Source organism: Oncorhynchus mykiss, chromosome 3, assembly GCF_057628025.1.
Source record: "Oncorhynchus mykiss isolate SJ-2025 chromosome 3, ASM5762802v1, whole genome shotgun sequence".
In the NCBI taxonomy this organism is placed as follows: Eukaryota; Metazoa; Chordata; class Actinopteri; order Salmoniformes; family Salmonidae; genus Oncorhynchus; species Oncorhynchus mykiss.
In genome coordinates this window covers 70,380,209-70,403,762 of record NC_143024.1, presented here as the reverse complement: position 1 = coordinate 70,403,762, position 23,554 = coordinate 70,380,209, and the positions used below count along the sequence as shown (strand labels likewise).

General features: G+C 41.0%; 1 long non-coding RNA gene across 1 annotated transcript in view; it reads left to right on the top strand.

Annotated features, from left to right (window-relative positions):
* The window catches only part of LOC149984666 (uncharacterized), a 158,842-nt gene extending 152,220 nt beyond the window's left edge, over positions 1-6,622 (top strand). The window contains exon 3 of the long non-coding RNA XR_016494799.1: positions 6,228-6,622. This is a non-coding gene — a long non-coding RNA (uncharacterized LOC149984666). The remainder of the gene's footprint in view (positions 1-6,227) is intronic.
* The last annotated feature ends 16,932 nt before the right edge of the window (positions 6,623-23,554 follow it).

Genomic DNA, 23,554 nt, shown 5'->3' with positions numbered 1-23,554 from the left:
CTATCATGGGAAGCAGAAGATATTCAGTAAGTAATGTTTTCTCTGCCTGAGGCCACGGCTCGGCTCCGAGTGTCGACCTCCACATTGTGAATGTCATGATCTGCAGGGCAGGAGCGAGATAACAGCATACTTTAAATTGAAATGTCAACCCTTGCCATCAGAGCTAGACAATAACCATAATGGAAACTTTGTAACTACAGCTATTAAATGTTCATTAAGTGCCAGAAGCCTGCTGAAATCCCCCAGCTCACAGAGGAAGAGCTCTGATAAGAGCCTCTCTTTTACGGTCCATTATTAATGATTAAGCCTCTGGATGAGACTCATCATCTTCACCATCTGACCAAGATCCTCTGCGACAAGAGAGATGGAGAAACATACAGAGGACATGGGTTCAACTCCAGATTTTTGGAGATATAATTACAAACTGCTGTCTTGGTATTACTGAAATGCTATTTATGTGAAGATTGCACCATCAGTGTTTAGTACGCCATGAATTCTGCATGCTTTCCATGCTTGCTCTTGTGATTAAATCTTACTTAAAAAAATGTATTTAACCTTTATTTAACTAGGCAAGACAGTTAAGAACAAATTCTTATTTACATTGACGGCCTACCAAAATGCAAAAGGCCTCCTGCGGAGAAGGGGGCTGGGATAAAAAAAGATGTATGCATATTTTATATATATATATATATGTATACATATATACAGTTGGAGTCAGAAGTTTACATACACTTAGGTTGGAGTCATTAAAAGTCATTTTTCAACCACTCCACAAATATCTTGTTATCAAACTATAGTTTTGGCAAGTCGGTTAGGACATCTACTTTGTGCATGACACAAGTCATTTTTCCAACAATTGTTTACAGACAGATTATTTAACTAATAATTCACTGTATCACAATTCCAGTGGGTCAGACATTTACATACACTAAGTTGACTGTGCCTTTAAGCAGCTTCAAAAATTCCAGAAAATTATGTCATGGCTTTAGAAGCTTCTGTCATGACTGTCCTGATCAGGTCAGGTTACAGGAGACCACAACCCTACAGATTATCTCTCAACCCCAACAGAGGAGGAGAGATCTAATGGTCTGAAGATGTGGGGGGGTTTTATGACCCCTCACGCCCCTGGTAAATGTCAGGCCACAGACAAATTCCTTTGTCCTTTTACTTTGGAGAACCAGCCTCAGAACATTAAACATGAAATAAAGGGACTTTGGAACAATGGTTTCCATTAGCCACAATGGTGGTCATGACGATAGATGGAATATGAAAATGTATGTCATTTCTGTTTTGTTATTAAAGGTTAAAACCTGTTATGGCTGCAATCCCGATACCGGGATCGATATGACAACTATTAGTGAAAATAGAGGGCGCCAAAATTCAAACCACAGAAACCTCATAATTACAATTCCTAAAACATACATGTGTCTGATATCATTTTAAAGCTATCCTCGTTGTTAATCCCACCAAATTGTCCGATTTCAAATAGGCTTTTCAGCGGAAGCACTACAAACGATTATGTTAGGTCTCCACCAAACCACAATAAGCACAGCCATTTTCCAGCAAAATATAGCATTCACAAAAACCAAAAATAAAGATAAAATTAATCACTAACCTTGAATTATCTTCATCAGATGACACTCATAGGACTTCATGTTACACAATACATATGTTTTGTTTAATAAAGTTCATATTTACATAAATAAAATCTGAGTTTACATTGGCGCGTTAGATTCACTAGTTCCAAAAACATCAAGTGATTTTGCATATCCACATCATTCAACAGAAATACTCATCATAAAATGTAGATGATAATATACACATGGAATTATAAATATACCTCTCCTTAATGCAACCGCTGTGTCAGATTTCAAAAAAACTTTACGGAAAAATAAATGCATGCAATAATCTGAGACGGCACTCAAAAGTAAAAACACCACAGCCGCAAAGATGGCGTCAACATAAACAAATAAATATTCCCTTACCTTTGATGATCTACATCAGAAAGCACTCCAGGAATCCCAGGTCCACAATAAATGTTTGTTTTGTTCGAAAATGTCTTTTATTTATGTCCAAAAACCTTCTTTTGTTAGCGCGTTTGGTATACATATCCAAACGCTAATTCTGGTCAGCGTTATATCGGACAAAAACTTCAAAAAGTGACATTACCGGTCGAAGAAACATTTCACACTAAATACATAATCAATCATTAGGATGTTTTTAACATATAGCTTCAATAAAGTTCCAACCGGAGTATTCCTTCTTGTCTTCGTGAGCCATGGAACGCAAGTGACTACCATGAGGAAAAAGTGCGTTCACAAAATGGCTGCTTGATGTACATCTGATATATTCTGCTCTCATTCACTCCCACAACAACATAGAAGCCTCATTATAATTTCTATTGATGGTTGACATCTAGTGGAACCCTAGGCGGTGCAACATCATTCATATCTCAAGGGGATTTCATTGGGGACTCTGGTGAATACATACAAGCTCAGATTTCTGACTTCCTGTTTTGATTTCAACTCAGGATTTTGCCTGCCAATAAGAGTTCTGTTATACTCACAGACATCATTCAAACAGTTTTAGAAACGTCAGAGTGTTTTCTATCCAATACTAATAATAATATGCAAATATTAGCAACTATGACTGAGGAGCGGGCCGTTTGATATGGGCACCTTTCATCCAAGCTACTCAATACTGCCCCTGCAGCCATAAAAAGTTAATAGATGACGTTATTACGAAAAGATTGTAACGTGAAGAGTTTTCCTCGTATATGTTTGATGTTTATACATTGTACGTTGTATGGAAAATATCCAAATCAAAGAGAATGTTTTGGGGAAGAGGAAATGTTAAGTTAGTTGTCTAAAATTGGATTTGAATAAAATCTAGACCTTGCCTCATAAACTTGGTATGCCCAGAGAACTGCCCTAAAGGCGGTTACGCTCACTTCTGACCCAAGGGTATAAAATCTGTGAGTAAAGAATTTACAGGAGGACTACGTGACCCGAGCTGCAGGAAAGTCTAAAAAGTCAACGAACCCAGAACGCAACGCAAGTTTGAGGACAAAGAAATCCTTTTCTACCCAAGCTACAGATGAGTAGCTGTGTCTAAGCGAGTGAATTCACGTCGAACCACCTAGCCTCCATCTCCCATCGAATCGTGGTATCTAAAGGGTTTCATTCCATTGCTGTGAGCTCTGAGCTATAGAGCTGTCTGTCCTCAGAAGACCCCTTCCAGAGCAAAGGGTGAGGGAACAGACTCCTAAGCCAAAAAGTACACTGACATCGGGAGGACTCTCAGAGAGATGCACCGGAGTAGCGCGTCATCGAACAGCTGAAGGCCTACGCAGAGAATCCTCGGAGATAATCCCCACGTAATGACATCATTATATTCTGACCCATAAGAGCGGCAGTTTCGGGCAAGGCTAGGGTTAGAATAGCATAGCTGACAAATTCACCCAAATGTATATTTCTCTTGTGTACTTTCTGTTATCTCTCTCTATTGAAATCCCCATCGTGGGTAACACGCGCCATAGTGTGTTGGCCCGTCATAAGTTCTAATCAATAGCCTATAATGTGTTTTGTCTATGTGTATCTTTTATCATAATTTTAGCTTTTTAGTAAATGAATATTCAACTAAGATTGGTGTGGTACGAATTCATTGGTGAGGCCCGGGTCCGTGCAGATTCACGGGCTATGCGACGTTCAGAACGAGATTGGGAGAGGAAACTGGTTAATTAGCGACTGTTGTAAAATCGCTATTCTGATATTCTTTGAGTTAATTTGGGAAATAGAAACTAGTTTTCCCATGGTGCCCCAGGTTAATGAGTTAATAATTGCTTGATTCAGTTAATCACGCAATTAGAAACTTTAATCGTTCGATCAACAACAGTCATCACTAATACAATGTCACGGCACTTCTGATAGGCTAATTGATATCATTTGAGTCAATTGAAGGTGTACCTGTGGATGTATTTCAAGGCCTACCTTCAAACTCAGTGCCTCTTTGCTTGACATCATGGGAAAATCAGAAGAAATCAGCCAAGACCTCAGAATTTTTTTTGTAGAACTCCACAAGTCTGGTTCATCCTTGAAAGCAATTTCCAAACGCCTGAAGGTACCACGTTCATCTGTACAAACAATAGTACAGAAGTATAAACAGCATGGGACCATGCAGCCATCATATCGCTCAGGAAGGAGACGCGTTCTGTCTCCTAGAGTTGAACGTACTTTGGTGCGAAAAGTGCAAATCAATCCCAGAACAACAGCAAAGGACCTTGTGAAGATGCTGGAGGAAACAGGTACAAAAGTATCTATATCCACAGTAAAACAAGTCCTATATTGACATAACCTGAAAGGCTGCTCAGCAAAGACGAAGCCACTGCTCCAAAACCGGCATAAAAAAGCCAGACTACGATTTGCAACTGCACATGGGGACAAAGATCGTACTTTTTGGAGAAATGTCCTCTGGTCTGATGAAACAAAAATAGAACTGTTTGGCTTTAATGACTTCAACTCTATATCTAAATATAGGACAAAACACACATCACGACAAGAGAGACAACATAACACTACATAAAGAGAGACCTAAGACAACAACATAGCAAGGCAGCACATGACAACACAGCATGGTAGCAACACAACATGACAAAAACATGGTAGCAACAAAACATGGCAGCAGCACAAAACATAGTACAAACATTATTGGGCACAGACAACAGTACAAAGGGCAAATAGGTAGAGACAACAATACATCATGCAAAGCAGCTACAACTGTCAATGATTGATTCTTTGAATGAAGATATTGAGAAAAAACTGTCCAGTTTGAGTGCTCGTTCCAGTCGCTATCTGCAGCGACCTGAAAAGAGGAGCGACCCAGGGATGTGTGTGCTTTGGGGACCTTTAACAGAGAGTAACTGGCAGAATGGGTGTTCTATATGGAGGAAGATACTTAATGATACTGTATGGAATAACTCAGACTTGTGTACATCATTAATTGACGTAATTGGGAGACATACTGTAAGTGTGCAGATCCCAAGTCAGAATACATCCCTAGTAGCGTTAATTATTGTAAAGTTCCAGTAGTGAGCGAGATAAACCTGACTCGTTGTCATTCACATCAGGGGGAGAATTGGAGATTGCCCTCTACCCCTTTGTTACTGCGATCAGCTGTGTCTGAATGGAAGAAATCCTGCAGGAGCCAGCTAGTATTGATCCAACCAGCAATCTCACAGAAAGCTCTATACATTTACAATAAAAGGGTGACAGAAAGGGTGACACTGCTCTCATTTGGAGTGGAGTGGTTTATAGGGAGAAACTAGTGGTTGTCATTGGTTGCCTTGTTTCATATTCTGTCTTGGTCCACCCAATTTCCTAAATGCCTCTGTAGAGTATATGCAAAGTATAGTGGATAGATGCTCTGGTTGTTGTAAAATGCTGACTTACTTTGTAGCTGATGGCGTCATGGTGCCACTTCAACATTGGATCAACATTTCATCATGTTTCAAGAAGCAGAGTCTGATTTGAATTAGGATATGTGTCCAGAATAATAAACCCAGTTGTGAGACTGAGACTTTAACCAGTTTAACAGTAGATTGCACTGGATGTCTTGAAAAGACAGTGACAGTTACAACCCAGCAGCCATTTTGCCTTCTGTTGGATCAGGTTGATTTAATCTCTGACTGCTGCTTGATTTTGTCAGACTGTTTCCTCAGGCAAAATGTAAGTAAATGTAAGCATTTAAGTGAATTGAAAGTTATGTGGGATGTCTAAATTCAGTTTAGTGAGACAGAACACACAACAGTTTACATTTCTGATTCATGCCCAATTTATCATCCTTCACAGACCTGTTGCCTTCAGTGTCATTCGGTTTGACAGTCAGTCAAATGCAATTTTCCCATTCATTTCAGTTTTACATTAATATGACTCACTGTTGCCCTGGCAACAAAGGAATAGGCCCTACCCATGATGCTATTTAAATTCAGAGATTTCATCAGGCTAACCAATCAATCCTTCCTGTTTGGGCCTGTCCGGGGGTGTCCTCGGATGGGGCCACAGTGTCTCCTGACCCCTCCTGTCTCAGCCTCCAGTATTTATGCTCCAGTAGTTTATGTGTCGGGGGGCTAGTGTCAGTTTGTTATATTTGGAGTACTTCTCCTGTCCTATTCGGTGTCCAGTGTGAATTTAAGTGTGCTCTCTCTAATTCTCTCTTTCTCTCTCTCGGAGGACCTGAGCCCTAGGACCATGCCTCAGGACTACCTGACATGATGACTCCTTGCTGTCCCCAGTCCACCTGGCCGTGCTGCTGCTCCAGTTTCAACTGTTCTGCCTTATTATTATTGGACCATGCTGGTCATTTATGAACATTTGAACATCTTGGCCATGTTCTGTTGTAATCTCCACCCGGCACAGCCAGAAGAGGACTGGCCACCCCACATAGCCTGGTTCCTCTCTAGGTTTCTTCCTAGGTTTTGGCCTTTCTAGGGAGTTTTTCCTAGCCACTGTGCTTCTACACCTGCATTGCTTGCTGTTTGGGGTTTTAGGCTGGGTTTCTGTACAGCACTTTGAGATATCAGCTGATGTACGAAGGGCTATATAAATACATTTGATTTGAATCAAAACCCCTCAGGAAGAGTGTAACATTGAAAGGTATTATTTTACCTGACCTTGAGAATAATTATAATCTACTATTCTTTTTTTTTCTAGATGACATTACACAGCTCATAAATATGATTAAGTATTAACATGCACCATGTGTTAATGATCATAGGCACATAACATGATGTTCTGAAATTATTTACATCACCTTTGATTTCAAAGTGAGGACAACAAAATATAACTACTACTCATCTAAGAACTGCCTGTCAGGCAATCATTTCAATTACTTAGTCTCTCACTCTAGGTAGCGTCCCCTGTTAGGGGCGGAGTCTAGGAATATCCAATCACAGAACGTCTGTCATAGACAGATAGGTGTAGCGGCTAATAGTGGACCACTCTCTATAAGGGGCCGTAGTCTGATCCCATCTTCACTTCTTTCGTCTTCCTCACAGATTCGATTAAGATCAAATACATGTCAAATCAAATGTGTTTATAAAGCCCTTCTTACATCAGCTGATATCTGAAAGTGCTGTACAGAAACCCAGCCTAAAACCCCAAACAGCAAGTAATGCAGGTGTAGAAGCATGGTGGCTCAGAACAACTCCCTTGAAAGGCCAGAGAGGAAACAGGCTATGAGGGGTGGCCAGTCCTCTACTGGCTGTGCCGGATCCTCTACTCTCCTCAGCTATCGACTTGGACTTCTGCTTTTCTGCTTACCTGTGGGCTGTCAATGACTCCACTTTCAAGCGTAGGGCAGCAGCTTCTTGTCGAGAGAATTGAGCTCCCACAAAAGCTAGCTCTCGCCGTACCAGCTCCCTTAGCTCCCTGCTTGGTGCTGCTTATTCCCTCCAGGGTGGAAGAAAGAAACTACTTGTTGTGTGTATGTACTGACATGTACTGTATGTGTAACTGATAGATGCACACACACACACACACACACACACACACACACACACACACACACACACACACACACACACACACACACACACACACACACACACACACACACATACTACATGTTAATCTTTTTAAATGTATGTACATTTTAAAGTCTTTTGTCAGTAATGTCTTTTTCATTATGTGTACTGACATGTACTGTATGTGTAACTGATAGATGCACACACACACACACACACACACACACACACACACACTACATGTTAATCTTTTAAATGTATGTACATTTTAAAGTCTTTTGTCTGTAATGTCTTTTTCATTATGTGTTGGACCCCAGTAAAACTAGCTGTCGCCATTGGCGTTGGCTATTGGGGATCCTAATAAATCAAATCAAAAATCAAATCACAAGGAAAGACGCTTTTGAGATTTGTTTAAACACACTATGTCAGTGGTATTCAAAGTCCAGGGGAACTGCAATGGGGTCGCCAAAATGTTTTTAAAAAATGGGAACAAAAATGTAAGAGTACAGATTATTGAATGGGACAATATACAAACGTTTTTCAGAAAGATAAGTTGAAAAATACAATTTATTGAGAAAATGTATTCGTTGGTTTATTTTCATTTTTATAAGAGATACAGAAAATGTAATGAATTGAAAGTTATTTGTTGATGTCAAAATGAAAAATTACCGATCTTAAGGTTGTGTCATTAGATTTGGAGTGGGGTGGGGTCGTGAGAAATACGAAAAAAAAAATGGCTTCCCCTCTGAATTCCTTTTTAATTCCACTTCTCTAAGTTAACCTAGCTAGCTAACAAAGAATGCACATTCTCTTCAGCTAGCAGTGCGCTTGCTATAGCTAGGCTACTAACCCTCAAAATGAACGCTAGCTAGATAAATGCGGGGACTAGCTGGCTACACAGCTAAGCATCGGCAAAACACACAACTAGAACTAGCTCCTTGGCTAACTCTCTCTACTTACGCGGTAGGATTTCTCTCTCACCCAGCTTACCAGAGCCCTCGCTACCTTACCAGAGCGCTCGCTAGCTGGTCTTAAGGGCCCTCTAGCCTGTAGAGCAACTTCACCTTGTGGTGCTCTCCGGCTTACTGCTTGCCATTTACGACAGGCCCATGGCTATCGCTTCCCCTTGCCAGGTGACCCATGCCAGGCACCCGAGCCCCATGTCTGCCCCTGCGGCTCTCGCATCTCAGAGAAAGACTCCCATCCTCTCTGCTTTGCCTGTTTGGGACAAGAGCATGTTCGAGATGCAGTCAATTACCTTGAGTCTTGTCTGCCCTGCAGCACACTGTCTAGGGTTAGCCTAAGAACAAAAATACATCTCCTGCTTTCCATAATCCCCCATCGGTGGAGCCCCCTCAGGTTAACTATCTTAACACCTAACATAGTGCACCCATTCGGTCAGAGCACTTAACGTGTCCACCTTACTTACAGCTTATCAAGCTGAGCTGCTGAAAGACATGGCAAGTCAACGCACAGCTGACCCTGCTATGTGGGAGGAAAACTGTCATCAAAGATCTCAACCTCCATGCCTCTCCCGATGCCATACTGAGTTGTGGCAGTACCATGAGCCTTGCGGTAGTAGGAGAAAGGGCCCTTTGGCTGGACTCGGCCAGCCTTACAGTCAGGGAAGAATCTGGCCTCTTGGATGTCCTTATTACCATCAGTGGGTTGTGTGGGCCATCTGTCACTGCCATCCATCAGAAATGCAATTTGTGGTCCTCCCGAGTGTCGCAGTGGTCTAAGGCACTGCATCGCAGTGCTATAAGCATCACTACAGACCCGGGTACGATCCCAGGCTGTGTCACAGCCCGTCGTGACCGGGAGACCCATGAGGCGGTGTACAATTGGCCAGCGTCGACCGGGTTAGGGGAGGGTTTGGTCGGCCGGGATTTCCTTGTCCTATCGTGCACTAGTGACTCCTTGCTGCCGGCCGGGTGCAAGGTGACTTCGGTCGCCAGCTGGAAGGTGTTTCCTCCAACACACTGCTGCGGCTGGCTTCCCAGGTTAAGCGAGCAGTGTGCCAACAATAGGGCTGTGGCGGTCACGAAATTTCATCAGCCAGTGATTGTCAAGCAAATAACTGGCGGTCTCACGGTAATAGACTGTTAATTAACATAAAAACATTTAGCATCTCCTGGCTTCCACACGTAGCCTACAAGCCACCAATAAAGACCCTTTTTTAAGGGGTAATATACCCTAAACCTTCACAATAAATCCATTATTTATTTTAGACAGGTCTTAAGAAGCATGATATGAAGAAAATGTAGTCTATTTCAGAAGAACAGAATAGCATACTCTGGTCTGTCCTTATGTTAGGTCCTGATCTGGCTATGCAAAATGGCTGTGTCTACACTAGTTCATTTAGCAGACAAGATTCGCTTAAATTTCCATGGCATTATTTCATAGTATGAAGAATACAATTGAACAAAGCTGAATAAAATATAAATATTTTCTCTGAACGATTTGAGGGAGTGGACACATGCGGCTATTCTGTGTTGAGCGGTTAACAAAGAAATAGGTACTCCTTTATGCTTAATTTAGAGTTATTAATGTAACTTTAGTTGTTCTACAAATGTTGGGCTATATGTTTTGATTTTTAATACATGGTAAGGCTGCATGATGCAACTCTAACGAGGATTTGAAAAAAATAGCTTGAAAGGCATGAGCTCTGCTTTGTTTTTTAGCGCAGGCAGTACACACTTCATTAGTCTCTCATTCACAATTTTGACAAGCACTTAATAATGCTTCGAATTTCATGGTGGCATCCCCTTTGTGGCCGTAATGCACCCATGCCTTTTACGGCCAGTGGCCATTGTGCTCTTGGCCCGGAGTGCTGCGTTGTGCCGTTCTCCCTGAGTGCTGCTCGCTCCTAAGCACCTCTCACTTACATGGCTCTCCATCATGTGATCGGGTCTTTCTCACAGGCTATAAGTGAAGACAGACACGTCGGAGACGCAACTTCATGTGTCCTTATCCAATTCCGAGGTGCATATTGAAGATATTGGAAGAACTATCCACATTTACTCTTCATCAGCCAACAACATGAGTAGGCCTAATGAACAGCAAATGCACTAGCCTATGTCAATCTACTATCCCCCATAGTATAAAAGTCGACCTATTCTATTCTGTGTGAGAAATAAACAAACATAGTCTGGGAAATTTTGGGATGCAATAGATCCCAAATGAATACAACCACTAGCATTAAAAAACTGTTTTAATTAAGCAATGTGGCTAAAGCAACAGATCAGAACATTTCACTTAAAATGTTGATAAACTATAAGGCTATTTCTTCACAGTATAAGCTCGATTGTTCCATCAGCGGGAAAACATAATTATCAAAAGTGACCGCAAATGTGATTATGCATGGATGCTTTTTTTTTTAGAAAGGTGCATTTTTATGGTGAAAATTATCTTCCACAAACTTGAAACTCATGTGCTGCTTATGTTTGCCAGTTAGCCTCTAAACCCCTTGTAAAGTGGATGAATGCTTAATTGTTTGGGCCACTTTAGTTGTGATAGAAACCTTATCAAAACATATAGGCCTATGGGCTAGGCTATGTGCGACTATGATTTTAAAAAGTCACACAAAAAAAGGCAGTTTCTTATGCTGGGCATCATTAACAAGTGATAATTTATAATTCACAAGTGATACGCTAATATTGTCACCCATCAGACTATTCTTGATTTAATCTTGTCTTTACATATACTAAATAATATATGTGTGAAATGTGTTTTGATTTAGAATGGACCATTATCATGCACCGGTCTCGAAACAGCACTTAAAAAGCGAATGGAGGATGCTTTTCCAGTGGTTAATTTTCATGCCAGCCAGGTAGGTTATACTCCTGTTGTAAAGATAATTAATGTGCATAATAATGGGAAAGTGGAGAAATAAATATAGTAGACCTAGCCTATAGAAAGCTGATGGGATCCTCCTGCCATCACTCTGTTTTCTCGGCAATTGCATAGTGTCCTGTCTTTGGCTATGCCGGATTAAGTAATATGACATGATTTTTTAATATCTACCTCATCTCTGTACCCCACACTATTACCTGATTGAGCTAATCATGTAAAGGTAATTAGCTTGAGAGTCGGGCACCACAAAATAATATTTATAGAGCTGTTATCTTCCGAATAAACTCTTAAAGACCTAGTAATATTTTACATCAATAGCAGTCAATAATAATCGTCATCTTAATTCAGTCTCATCTGAAAGTTATACATTCTTGGTTATTTGCACGAACCCTGGCTAACAATTTGAATCAGCAATACAAAATTGGATTGAATTATTTATTTACTAAATACCTAACTAATCACACAGAATTACACTTACACATAATTAAATCATAACTTGATTACAAATTACATCATAAAGGAAAACGTCCCTAGCGGGCGGAACAGATATGACAGCTTGTTACACAAAGAAAAGGGCTGGGTTTGAGTGAAAGAGCGGGAAGACTGAGGGACACAGGGAGAAGCTACGCTATCATAAATACAGTAACTTATGCATTCTAAATTACCGCCCATTTGGAAAAGGAAAATGCAATAAATATTTACTCTGAGCTGCGCTTCGGTAGGTTGGTGGTAGATGGAAAGCCGTGTTGCCAAACCGAGTCCTTCGAAGAATGTCTCTGGTTGTCAATTGGATACGTTGTAGTAACGTTGTTGGGTGATAGACGGGTTACTCTGTCTATTCCTTCCTAACCCTCGTTGCATCTGCTGTTGCTAACTCAACGGCTAGGAGGTATCACTTCTGTATTGAATAAGAGTTCAAAGTTCATACCATTCGCAACCAAAGCTCACGCTGATGTTGGTTTTGTTCTGTAGTTATTATCTGAACCATTCTGACATAGGACCGTTGTCCTACAACCTCGGAACAGGAAGTTATATTGTCATCAAGGGCTTATATAGGAAGGGAGAGGAGGGCGTGTTTGAAAAGTTTCATAGCACATGTCCCTTCACAGGGGCGGGACACTGCTTGAGCAGAGCCATATCTTATGAAAACCCAAATCTCACATTTTAGAAGCTAAAATCCCATTTCATCCCATCACGAATAATTTCATGTTCAAACATTTAAATAGAACATCAATTCCATGTGAATCCGATAACTCTGATGTGTAGACTTTCCACTTTGTCTCCTTATCATTGATGAGAATGTTTCAGATGAGAACCGAACTGACATAATATTCATTAAGTACCACCGCATATGTTCAATTGTTCGGATTACCGGAATATAGTTCATTTCCCCCCACCTACAGATGTTCCCAGAATCTCTATGTTAACCAAGGGTTTTGCAAATGGAGAAAAAGGGGTAAAAGTAAAAACGTGAATTTGTTGGACGGAGGATGAAGTTTGACTTCTGTATGCGCCACAGACCCTGGCCCCTTGGAGCCTCTTTTGGTCCTGCACTAAAACTCCCAGTGGGGGTGTTTGGAAGGGCACAAACAGTCCTTAGCTGCAATGTCAGCTAAATTCCCGCCCATCAAGCCCCCTGGTGGCCTGAAGGACCAGAAAGTCTAGGAGTCACTCCCTAGCCTATGAGAAAGGCAGCGCACACAGCACTCAGTGGTCCCTGCCTTACCCTCTCTCCAGTTCGAAGAAGACATCTTTCCCCACCCATTGATACAGAATAATTTCTCTATGTCAGTTCTACCTATCCAATATACAGCAGCTCATATTTTTGACCATGCTACACAGTGGTAAGGCTGGGAGAAGCCCTCACGCTCATAGCTCTCCCCCCGAATACCTTATTCGAGCCTGAAGACATGTTCAATCTCCCTCGGCAGAGGACGGCAGAACATCAGTTGCCCTTGAAGCACTACCTCTCATAAAACTTTTCCAGGCATCCCGCCTTAGGCTCAGAGCACGTTATTACATTTTAATAGACAACTCCTCACTTCGCCACTACAGGACATTCTTGCCTCAGGCATTTGAAAGTCTCAGCACCTGCCGTGCATGCGCAGTCTCCCCATGGATGGTATACTTGGTTGCTTGGGGAACATAGGCTTCAGCCCGAGACCCTAACGGGCTCCTGCGTTTTCGGTTCTTGGGGACTTTCAGCTACGCGAAAGGCTCCATTGCTAAAGGATTTGCACTGCCTCTCTTATTACAGTGGTTCTCCTCGGGGACCCCCAGACGGTTCACAATTTTGCTTTTGCCCTTAACTAGCTCACTTGATCATCTAATCAAGGGCTAGATATTTATTTGACAAGTTGAATCAGGTGCACTAGCTCCAAAATAGTTCAAATACATGGAAAGCTGGGGCTCCCCAAAGAGAGGTTTGAGAACACTGCCTAGCGCAATGTAAAAAATTGTGTTCCACACAAGTAGATTCCCAAGATTATGGGTCCTGTCTGTCTCTCTGCTACAAGGTACAGTATAGCAATTTTCTGCCATAAGAAAGCCTACACCCTGGCAGCTACCGTTACACAGGGATCTGCGACCCAAACAAATGGAGAGATCTTCCATTGTTTTATTGCAACAGATCTACCTCTGAAAGTTGTGCAGACTATTCAGAGAGCTAGAGCCCCTGTCACACGTTCACTATATGGCAATAAATTGTGTGTGTTTGGTACAGTGAGGAAACGGACCCTGATCTGTTGTTTTCTGCTTGGCGCCCAAAGTCGTTCCATGTATTTGAACTACAGTACAATACATGGACAGCTAGTTCCATCCTGGGATTTGTCTACTATGCTTGAGGCCTTTTCACAACCACTGTTCGAGCAACTGCAAGACATGGGAATAAGATCTCTAATATAAAACCACTTTACTAGTCCACGGAGGAAGAGCCTCTCTACCACGTGTCCAGTGCGCGAATTGTGCATCTATAGTTGAAGTTGGAAGTTCAACACTTATGTTGGAGTCATTAAAACTAGTTTTTCAACCACTCCACAAATGTCTTGTTTTAACAAACTATAGATTTGGCAAGTCGGTTAGGACATCTACTTTGTGCATGACACAAGTCATTTTTCCAACAATTGTTTACAGGCAGATAATTTCACTTATAATTCACTGTATCACAATTCCAGTCGGTCAAAAGTTTACATAAACAAAGTTGACTGTACCTTTTAACAGCTTGGAAAATTCCAGAAAATGATGTCATGGCTTTAGACGCTCCTGATAGGCTAATTGAAATAATTTGAATCAATTGGTGTACCTGCGGATGCATTTCAGGGCCTCCCTTCAAACTCAGTGCCTCTTTGCTTGACATCATGGTAAAATCAAAAGAAATCAGCCAAGACCTCAGAATTTGTTTTTGTAGACCTCCACAAGTCTGGTTCATCCTTGGGAGCAATTTCCAAATGCCTGAGGTACCACGTTCATCTGTACGAACAATAGTACGCAAGTATAAACACCATGGAACCACGCAGACACTCCTTGAGATGAATGTACTTTGGTGCAAATCAATCGTAGAACAACAGCAAAGGAACTTGTGAAGATGCTGGAGGAAACAGGTGCAAAAGTATCTATATCCACAGTAAAACAAGTCCTATATTGACATAACCTGAAAGGCCCCTCAGCAAGGAAGAAGCCACTGCTCCAAAACCGTCATAAAAAAACTACGGTTTGCAACTGCAAATGGGGCCAAAAAAGGGGGAGGTTTGCAAGCCGAAGAACACCATCCCAACCGTGAAGCACGGGGTGGCAGTATCACGTTGTGGGGGTGCTTTTCTGCAGGAGGGACTGGTGCACTTCACAAACTAGATGGCCTCATGAGGAGGGAAAATTATGTGGATATACATGTATTGAAGCAACATCTCAAGACATCAGTCAGGAAGTTAAAGCTTGGTCGCAAATGGGTCTTCCAAATGGACAATGACCCCAAGCACACTTCCAAAGTTGTGGCAAAATGGCTTAAGGACAACAAAGTCAAGGTATTAGAGTGACCATCACAAAGCCCTGACCTCAATCCTATAGAACACAGAAAAATCGTGTGCGAGCAAGGAGGCCTACAAACCTAACTCAGGTACACCAGCTCTGTCAGGAGGAATAGGCCAAAATTCACCCAACTTATTGTGGGATGCTTGTAGAAGGCGTTTGAATTTTGACGTTTGACCCAAGTTAAACAATTTAAAGGCAATGCTACCAAATACTAATAAATAAATCATTCTCTCTATTATTATTCTGACATTTCACATTCTTAAAATAAAGTGGTGATCCTAACTGACCTAAGACATGGCATTGTTACTCTGATTAAATGTCAGGAATTGTGGAAAAACTAAGTTTAAATGTATTTTGCTAAGGTGTATGTAAACTTCCAACTTAAACTGTACATGGACAGGATAAAAGCCCTACTAGATGGATCAGATCTTGGTCTTTTGTGCACCTACCCACACAGGGAGGCCCTTTTCTTGCCAGCGTTTGTCCTAATGGATAATGGAGGCTGTTATAATGGCATATCAGAGCAATGGTTTAAGCACGTCTCCGACGTGCTTAAGGGCTCACTCCACCAGAGGTATGACTACATTGTGGACATTTTTCAAGGCATCTATGTTCAAGAAATTTGTACTGCGGCATATTTGGGTATCCCTCTTCATGAGGGTCTACCGACAATGTCACTGCGCCCTTGTTAGCGCATATGGTGCTTAGAGTCGGGGCTTCTGAGGGTTTATTTTGTCTAAACTTGACTTCTTAGAGTATATGAGCACTACAGGTGTCGGCTACTTTATAATTGAAATAGAACAATGATGGCAAACTTTGGCTCTGGTAGGGACAGCTCAGGGCTTCATGCCCTCTTCTATCCCTCTTCTCTGTTTCCAGTTGAGGTTTTGGATTTGGGTAAGGGAAAAGGTTGGGGGGAATTGTACAAACATTGGGGTTATGGTTGTTGTAATGAGCTTTGTTTAACAGGTGCGGGCAGAGAAGATTACAGAAAGGTCAGGTCCTTTCACAGTTACAGTGGCTTCAGAAAATATTAATGCCCCTAGACTTTTTACACATTTTGTTGTGTTACAGCCTGAATTTTTGTCACTGGCCTACAGATAATACCCCATAATGTCAAAGTGGAATTATGTTTTTCAAAAAATTATATTTAATTCTTAAATTAAAAGCTGAAATGTCTTGATTCAAAAAGTATTCAAAACCCCTTGGTAATGGCAAGCCTACATAAATTCAGGAGTAAAAATGTGCTTACAAGTCATGGACTCACTCTGTATGTCACAATAGTTAACAATTATTTTTGAATGACTACCTCATCTCTGTACCCTACACTTACAGATAATTGTAAGGTCCCTCAGCCGAGCTGTGAATTTCAAACAGATTCAACCACAAAGAACAGGGAGGTGTTCCAATGCCTCTCAAAGAAGGGCAACTATTGGTATATGGGTAAAAATTAAAAAGCAGACATTGAATATCCCTTTGAGCTTGGTGAAGTTATTACACTTTGGATGGTGTATCAATACACCCAGTCACTACAAAAATACAGGAATTCTTCCTAACTCAGTTGCCTGAGAAACCGTTCAGGGATTTCACCATGAGTCACCAATAGTGACTTTTAAACAGTTACAATGGCTGTGATAGGAGAAGACTGAGGATGGATCAACAACATTGTAGTTACTCCACAATACTAATCCAATTGACAGAGTGAAAAGATGGAAAAATGTACATAATACAAATATTCCAAAACATGCATCCTGTCAACAAGGCACCAAAGTAATACTGCAAATTCACTTTTTGACCTATATTGAAATGGTTGGTTGGGGCAAATCCAATCCAATACAACACATTACTGAGTACCACTCTCCATATTTCCAAGCATGGTGGTGGCAGCATCATGTTATTGGTATGCTTTCAATCGTTAAGGATGAGAGTTTTCCAGGATAAAAAAAAACAGAATGGAGCTAAGCACAGGCAAAATCCTAAAGGAAAACCTGGTTCAGTCTGCTTTCTACCAGACACTGGGAGATGAATTCACTTTTCAGCAAAACAACCTAAACACAAGACCAAATCTACACTGGAGTTGCTTACCAAGAAGGCAGTACATGTTCCTGAGTGACCTAGTTACCGTTTTGACTTAAATAAGCTTGATAATCTATGGCAAGTCTTGAAAATGGGTGTCTAGCAGGGATTATCAAACAATTTGACAGAGCTTGAAGGATTTTAAAAATAATATTGGGCAAATATTGTAAAATCCAGGTGTGCTAAGCTCTTAGAGACTTACTCAGAAAGACACACAGTTGTAGTTGCTGCCAAATGTGTTTCTAACAGGTATTGACTCAGGTATGTGAATACTTATGTAAATGAGATATTTCTGTGTTTCTTGTTCAGTACATTTGCTAACATATCTAAAAACATGTTTTCGCTTTGTGTAGATAGGTGACATTATTTAAATGGTTTTATCCATTTTGAATTCAGGCTGTGACAACAAAATGTGAAATAAGTCAAGCAATATGAATACTTTCTGAAGGCACCGTAATGATTGGTTGAGGTTTTTAAAAGGCCTTCCAGGTAAGTACATATTTTTAAAGCCATTCTTATTTTTTAAAGTTCATTACAGGAAAGTATACATGATTAAATGGCAAGCATGTCTTTAAAAAGCCATTCCGGGTAGGTATATGGTAAGTGTAACTGTTTTTATAAAGATTTGTTAGGAGTTAAGAAAGGGTGTGTTCATTTCCATTTAAAATGTCCTAAAAACAGCCTTAGGCATACTGCTCCTCCATAAATTGCATATGGGCAAGTAAAGTGTCAATCTCCAGCGCATAAAAAAAAAATGGTTAAAATGTCCTTTTTCAGGACCGTTAAAATGATTGTCAATGGTTAACCTTTCTGATCTCCCCATCCCGGATCCGGGTTCGTGAATACAGACTCAAGCTCATTACCATAACGCAACGTTAACTATTCATGAAAATCGCAAATGAAATGAAATAAATATGCTAGCTCTCAAGCTTAGCCTTTTGTTAACAACACTGTCATCTCAGATTTTCAAAATATGCTTCTCAACCATTGCAAAACAAGCATTTGTGTAACAGTATTGATGGCTAACGTAGCATTTAGCATTAGCATTCAGCTGGCAACATTTACACAAAAAAACAGAAAAGCATTCAAAAAAATCATTTACCTTTGAAGAACTTCAGATGTTTTCAATGAGGAGACTCTCAGATAGCAAATGTTCAGTTTTTCCTGAAAGATTATTTGTTTAGGACAAATCGCTCCGTTTTCTGCGTCACGTTTAGCTATGAAAAAACCCCTGTATCCAGGATTGTGTAAATCTATCAGCAAGCTCATTAGCATAACACAACGTTAACTATTTATGAAAATTGCAAATGAAATGAAATAAATATGCCATCTCTCAAGCTTAGCCTTTTGTAAACAACACTGTCATCTCAGATTTTCAAAATATGCTTCTCAACCATAGGAAAACAATCATTTGTGTAAAAGTAGCTAGCTAGAGTTAGCATTTCGCGTTAGCATTTAGCGTTAGCATTAGCGTTAGCATCCAGCACGCAACATTAACAAAAACATAAAAGCCTTCAAATAAAATAATTTACCTTTGAAGAACTTCTGATGTTTTCAATGAGGATACTCTCAGTTAGATAGCAGATGCTCAGTTTTTCCAAAAAGATTCCTTGTGTATTAGAAATAGCTCCGTTTTATACATCACATTTGGCTACCAAAAAAAATCCATAAATTCAGTCCTCAAAACGCAAACTTTTTTCCAAATTAACTCCATAATATCGACTGAAAACATGGCAAACGTTGTTTAGAATCAATCCTCAAGGTGTTTTTCACATATCTCTTCATTGATACATCGTTCTTGGAAACATGCTTTCTCTCCTGAATCCCAGGAGAAAATGCCTGCACCTGAAGATTACGCACAAATTTAGACAAAGGACACCGGGCGGACCTCTGGAAAATGTAGTCTCTTATGGCCAATCTTCCAATGATATGCCTACAAATACGTCACAATGCTGCTAAGACCTTGGGCGAACGACAGAAAGTGTAGGCTCATTCGTTGCGCAATCACAGCCATATAAGGAGAGAATGGAAAACAGAGCTTCAGAAATTCTGCTAATTCCTGGGTGATGCATCATCTTGGTTTCGCCTGTAGAATGAGTTCTGGGGCACTTACAGACAAAATCTTTGCAGATTCTGAAACTTCAGAGTGTTTTCTTTCCAAAATAATGCATAGTCGAGCATCTTTTCGTGACAAAATATCGCGCTTAAAACGGGAACGTTTTTTATCCAAAAATGAAATAGCGCCCCTAGAGCTCTAAGAGGTTAAAAAGGGTGGCCTGCAGTGCAATGTCTCAGGGGCCATAACAAGTGAGTTTAAAAGTTGTAAATGGTTTTAGAATGATTTGGGGGTGAAAATCATGTGTTAAAAACTGTATCAACAGAATTAATCGTGGATCAAATCTGGTTAAAGTACAACATACTTGGCTGGCCAGGTTCTGAATGACTCGCAGTTTGACATAAGACTTCCCCGCGTTACACCAGTCTGGTGTCGCATGCTCAAAGAGTGGCCAGATGTAGCTCTGGTACACTCGGATGGCTGTTCCTGGGGAGGCTCCTCCTTTTCTTCTGCAGAGTATCCTTAGGTGGTTTAGGTGCTTCCTTCCCTCCTCCAAGGAGGCTAAGTGGGCACTCCAAGACATGTTCTCTTGGAATGTGACCCAGAGGAACTTGGCTGTCTGGGTCGTCTGGAGGGCCTGTCCATAGCTTCAGGTTCACTTGGCTGTTTCATTTGGGTTTTTTGGAGAAGTGGGCAAATCAAAAGTAATTTGTCACATGCTTCGTAAACAGATGTAGACAAACAGTGCAATGCTTACTTATGTGCCCTTCCCAACAACGCAGAGAGAAAAAATAGAAAAATAGATGCACTGGATTTTCAGGGGATTTAGTGTCACCCGACACAGATAGGCCCAGTTCTAGATCGCTGTTGTGTTCTCTAGCTTTTTTCCAGCTTGGGCAAAGTTCTTGGAGGCCCAATAACAGAGATTGTCTGCGAACTGGGATACTTGTCCCTCTCTTGGATAGAGGTAATAAATATCACATATGTACTTTAAAAACAGTACAGGGCTTAGGGCAGAGCCTTGGGGTACTCCCACCTCTGGGGAGAACCTGCATGATGTGGCTTCTCCCACCCTCTCCCGCTAATTTAAAATACTGTTTTAAAGCCATATCTTATCGAATGCCTTCTCGATGTCGAAAAATACTGCTTTTTGTTGAATCCCCTTTGTACATCGTCGGCCTGGTGTACTCTGAGGGATCCTAAGTGCCTCTGGAGTCGGTCGGCCAAGACTCTTTCCAACAGCTTCATCAAGTTGATCAGTAGGCTGATGGGCCTATAGTTGACTGTGAGGGTCCCCGTACCTGGCTTGGGGATCATTGTGATAGACTTTCAATGGTGTCCTTTCATGGTGCCTTGATCTTCAGTTTCTTGATGTGTTCCTGCAGCTCTGTGACGGTGACGGAAGTGATGACTGGGCGACTGGTGTCAAGAGTGGGGCTGGGTAGAGATACCAACCTGACGGTTAACAGTGTACTTCCACTTAGGGTTAATTAAACAAGGGGTCATGTCAGGGCAGGAATGGACGTTTTTAAGATGATCTTTAACTATTTGATGCATACAAATACAGGGGCGTGATCATTCTACAGTGGTCCCTGCAGCATACGCTCAAACCTGTGTGATCAGAACACTTCATTAGAATGTCTAGTTACGATTGACACAACAGTTAGCATTTGATTTGGCCACACAGTTTTTTCACTGAAAGATTTTGCCAAACAGTCTTTAGAATGTTAAGTCCTCAATGTGAGCAGTAAATTTTATTTTACTTTTTTTTTAAACATTTTATGCAATGTTCAGACATTCACATTGTCATCCAAATTGGAAAATGTAGGCTATATTATTCCAAGCACTAACTGAGGAAAGAGGGAGCTAACACAAGCATTCATATTTGCCAACTCTCGGCTGATAGGAACTTTAACATAAATGAGCTAATAGCAATTACTGTTTACAAGTCATCACATCATGGGTGAAATAATTGAGTAAAACACTTTCTAAAAGTCTAAAGTAAACCGACGGTGGGTAGAGTTTGTGTGCATGGCCATATTGTTTTTCCACGTCAACCAAAGAAAAGGTGACAAGATGAGTTGTCTGTAGTATGCATGTTGAAGAGGGTGTGTTGTTTACCATCATTCACTTCCAGAGGTTTTCTCTAAAGACGAGTGAACCATCCCTTCACCTCATTTTGTTGTAACATCTTTGGTCTGACATACATTTACGTGACACCCAGAATGCATTGTATGATGTCAACAAACATGGCACCACACATAGATGGCTATTAGCTTAGCATTAGCTCATCATAATCAGTACAACCTAAAAAAAGTATTTCACACACATCATAGGTGTCCATTACAATCTATGCAAGAATCAGAATGCATGATTTGTCACCAGTACTTGAAAATGTGAATAAAACAGTAAACAAATTGTTACCACACAAACCATTTTCTGAAAAGTATTTATTGATACAGGTGGAGCGTGCCGGCAGTCAATCACATAACCTATGACACTCACTCGGAGCAATTCAATGTTATGGTTTATGTATGTAGCTAGTGGGCTAAGCTGTAGAAATAGCATTATCTTTCAAAAGGAGACAACTCACAACCTCTCCACTGTCCATACAGCAACCATGTCAGCCACAGGGAAGGTGGACCACCTGATGGGAGAGAAAAATATCAAACCAGATTGTGTGCTTGACTATAACCTCAAAATGGGGGCAGTGGATACGGCGGACATGATAAACAGCTTTGTGGAACGCGCTGGGAAAACTACCAAGTGGTATAGGAAGATATTTTTTCCATCTGATCAACACTGCTGTTCTCAATGGCCATTGTTCACTGCCAGCTAACAGGTGAGACGATTACTGTAATTGGACATAGAGTTAACATACAAATCACATACAGTTCCATTATGCAATTATGATGACAATATCTCACCCCCCTCCCCACTCCCTTCTCCTCCCCACAGAGGAGATGATTACCAACCAAAAATACAGAGAGAACCTCATGAGAGAACCCCATAGAGAACCCCTTTTCTGTCTGAAGTCCCTCAAACTGCTGCTCAAGGCAGTCGCACACAGAGGCACTGCAAAGTCTGCCAGTCCGGCACCAGGAAGAAGGAAGCAGAGGTTGACAAAGTACATGTGTTTAGCTTGTGACACACCCCTGTGTTGCACAATGCTTTGGGGAGTAGTGTACTCTCAAGCACTATTGAGCACATCTGGAGCAGTTACTGACTGATGGACTGACTGACTTGACAGGTGCCCTGCCATGATACTATGTATTTTTTTTCTCTAGTAAAACTGGTTTTGGTTGTTGTTGTTCAACTACTACTTTAATAAAATAGACAGCAATTACACATAGGCTTATGTCTTTTCTTGTAGTTTTTTCCTCCAGCAAAACTGTAAAGGAGTGTACATTCAAACAGTATGTTGCTAGCATACTAAAACTGGCCTAAATCGTCGCCTAGAAAGATGTGCAGTCCAAGTTATGATGTCGGCAAATAATGTTAAATTCTGTTTGTGTGTGTGTGGTTTCTGAAAGTATAGAATGAAGAGGAATTATTAGTAATTTGAATACAATATCATGATATAGCAATAAAACAATATTACAATGAACATAACAACACTGCTATAAAAGTTACACTGACAATTGAATGATATTCATAAGCAACAGTAAGAAACAGTAACTGAAGAGCTCCACAAGTGGGCAGGGCAGTAGTGATGGGACGTTCGGGCTCTTTTTTCTGACTCTAATCTTTGTCTCATTCAGTCCAAAAAACAAATATTCCGTCTAATTTTGTTAATTTGAGACAGTAATGCCCAGAGAACGCAGGACCCCCTACCGGTGAACAATGAACTGAAAACTCAAAATAGTCATGATTCTACAAACGTCTTGTTCACAATAAGGGGCTTATTGGAGCTGTCATTTGTGCCCAAGACATGTAAAAGCCTGCAGCTGTACTCTGGACGTAAGCTGGGGCCAATCCACCACCGCTCTCACCTACCCAGTGTCCATCTGTACGCTCTCTGC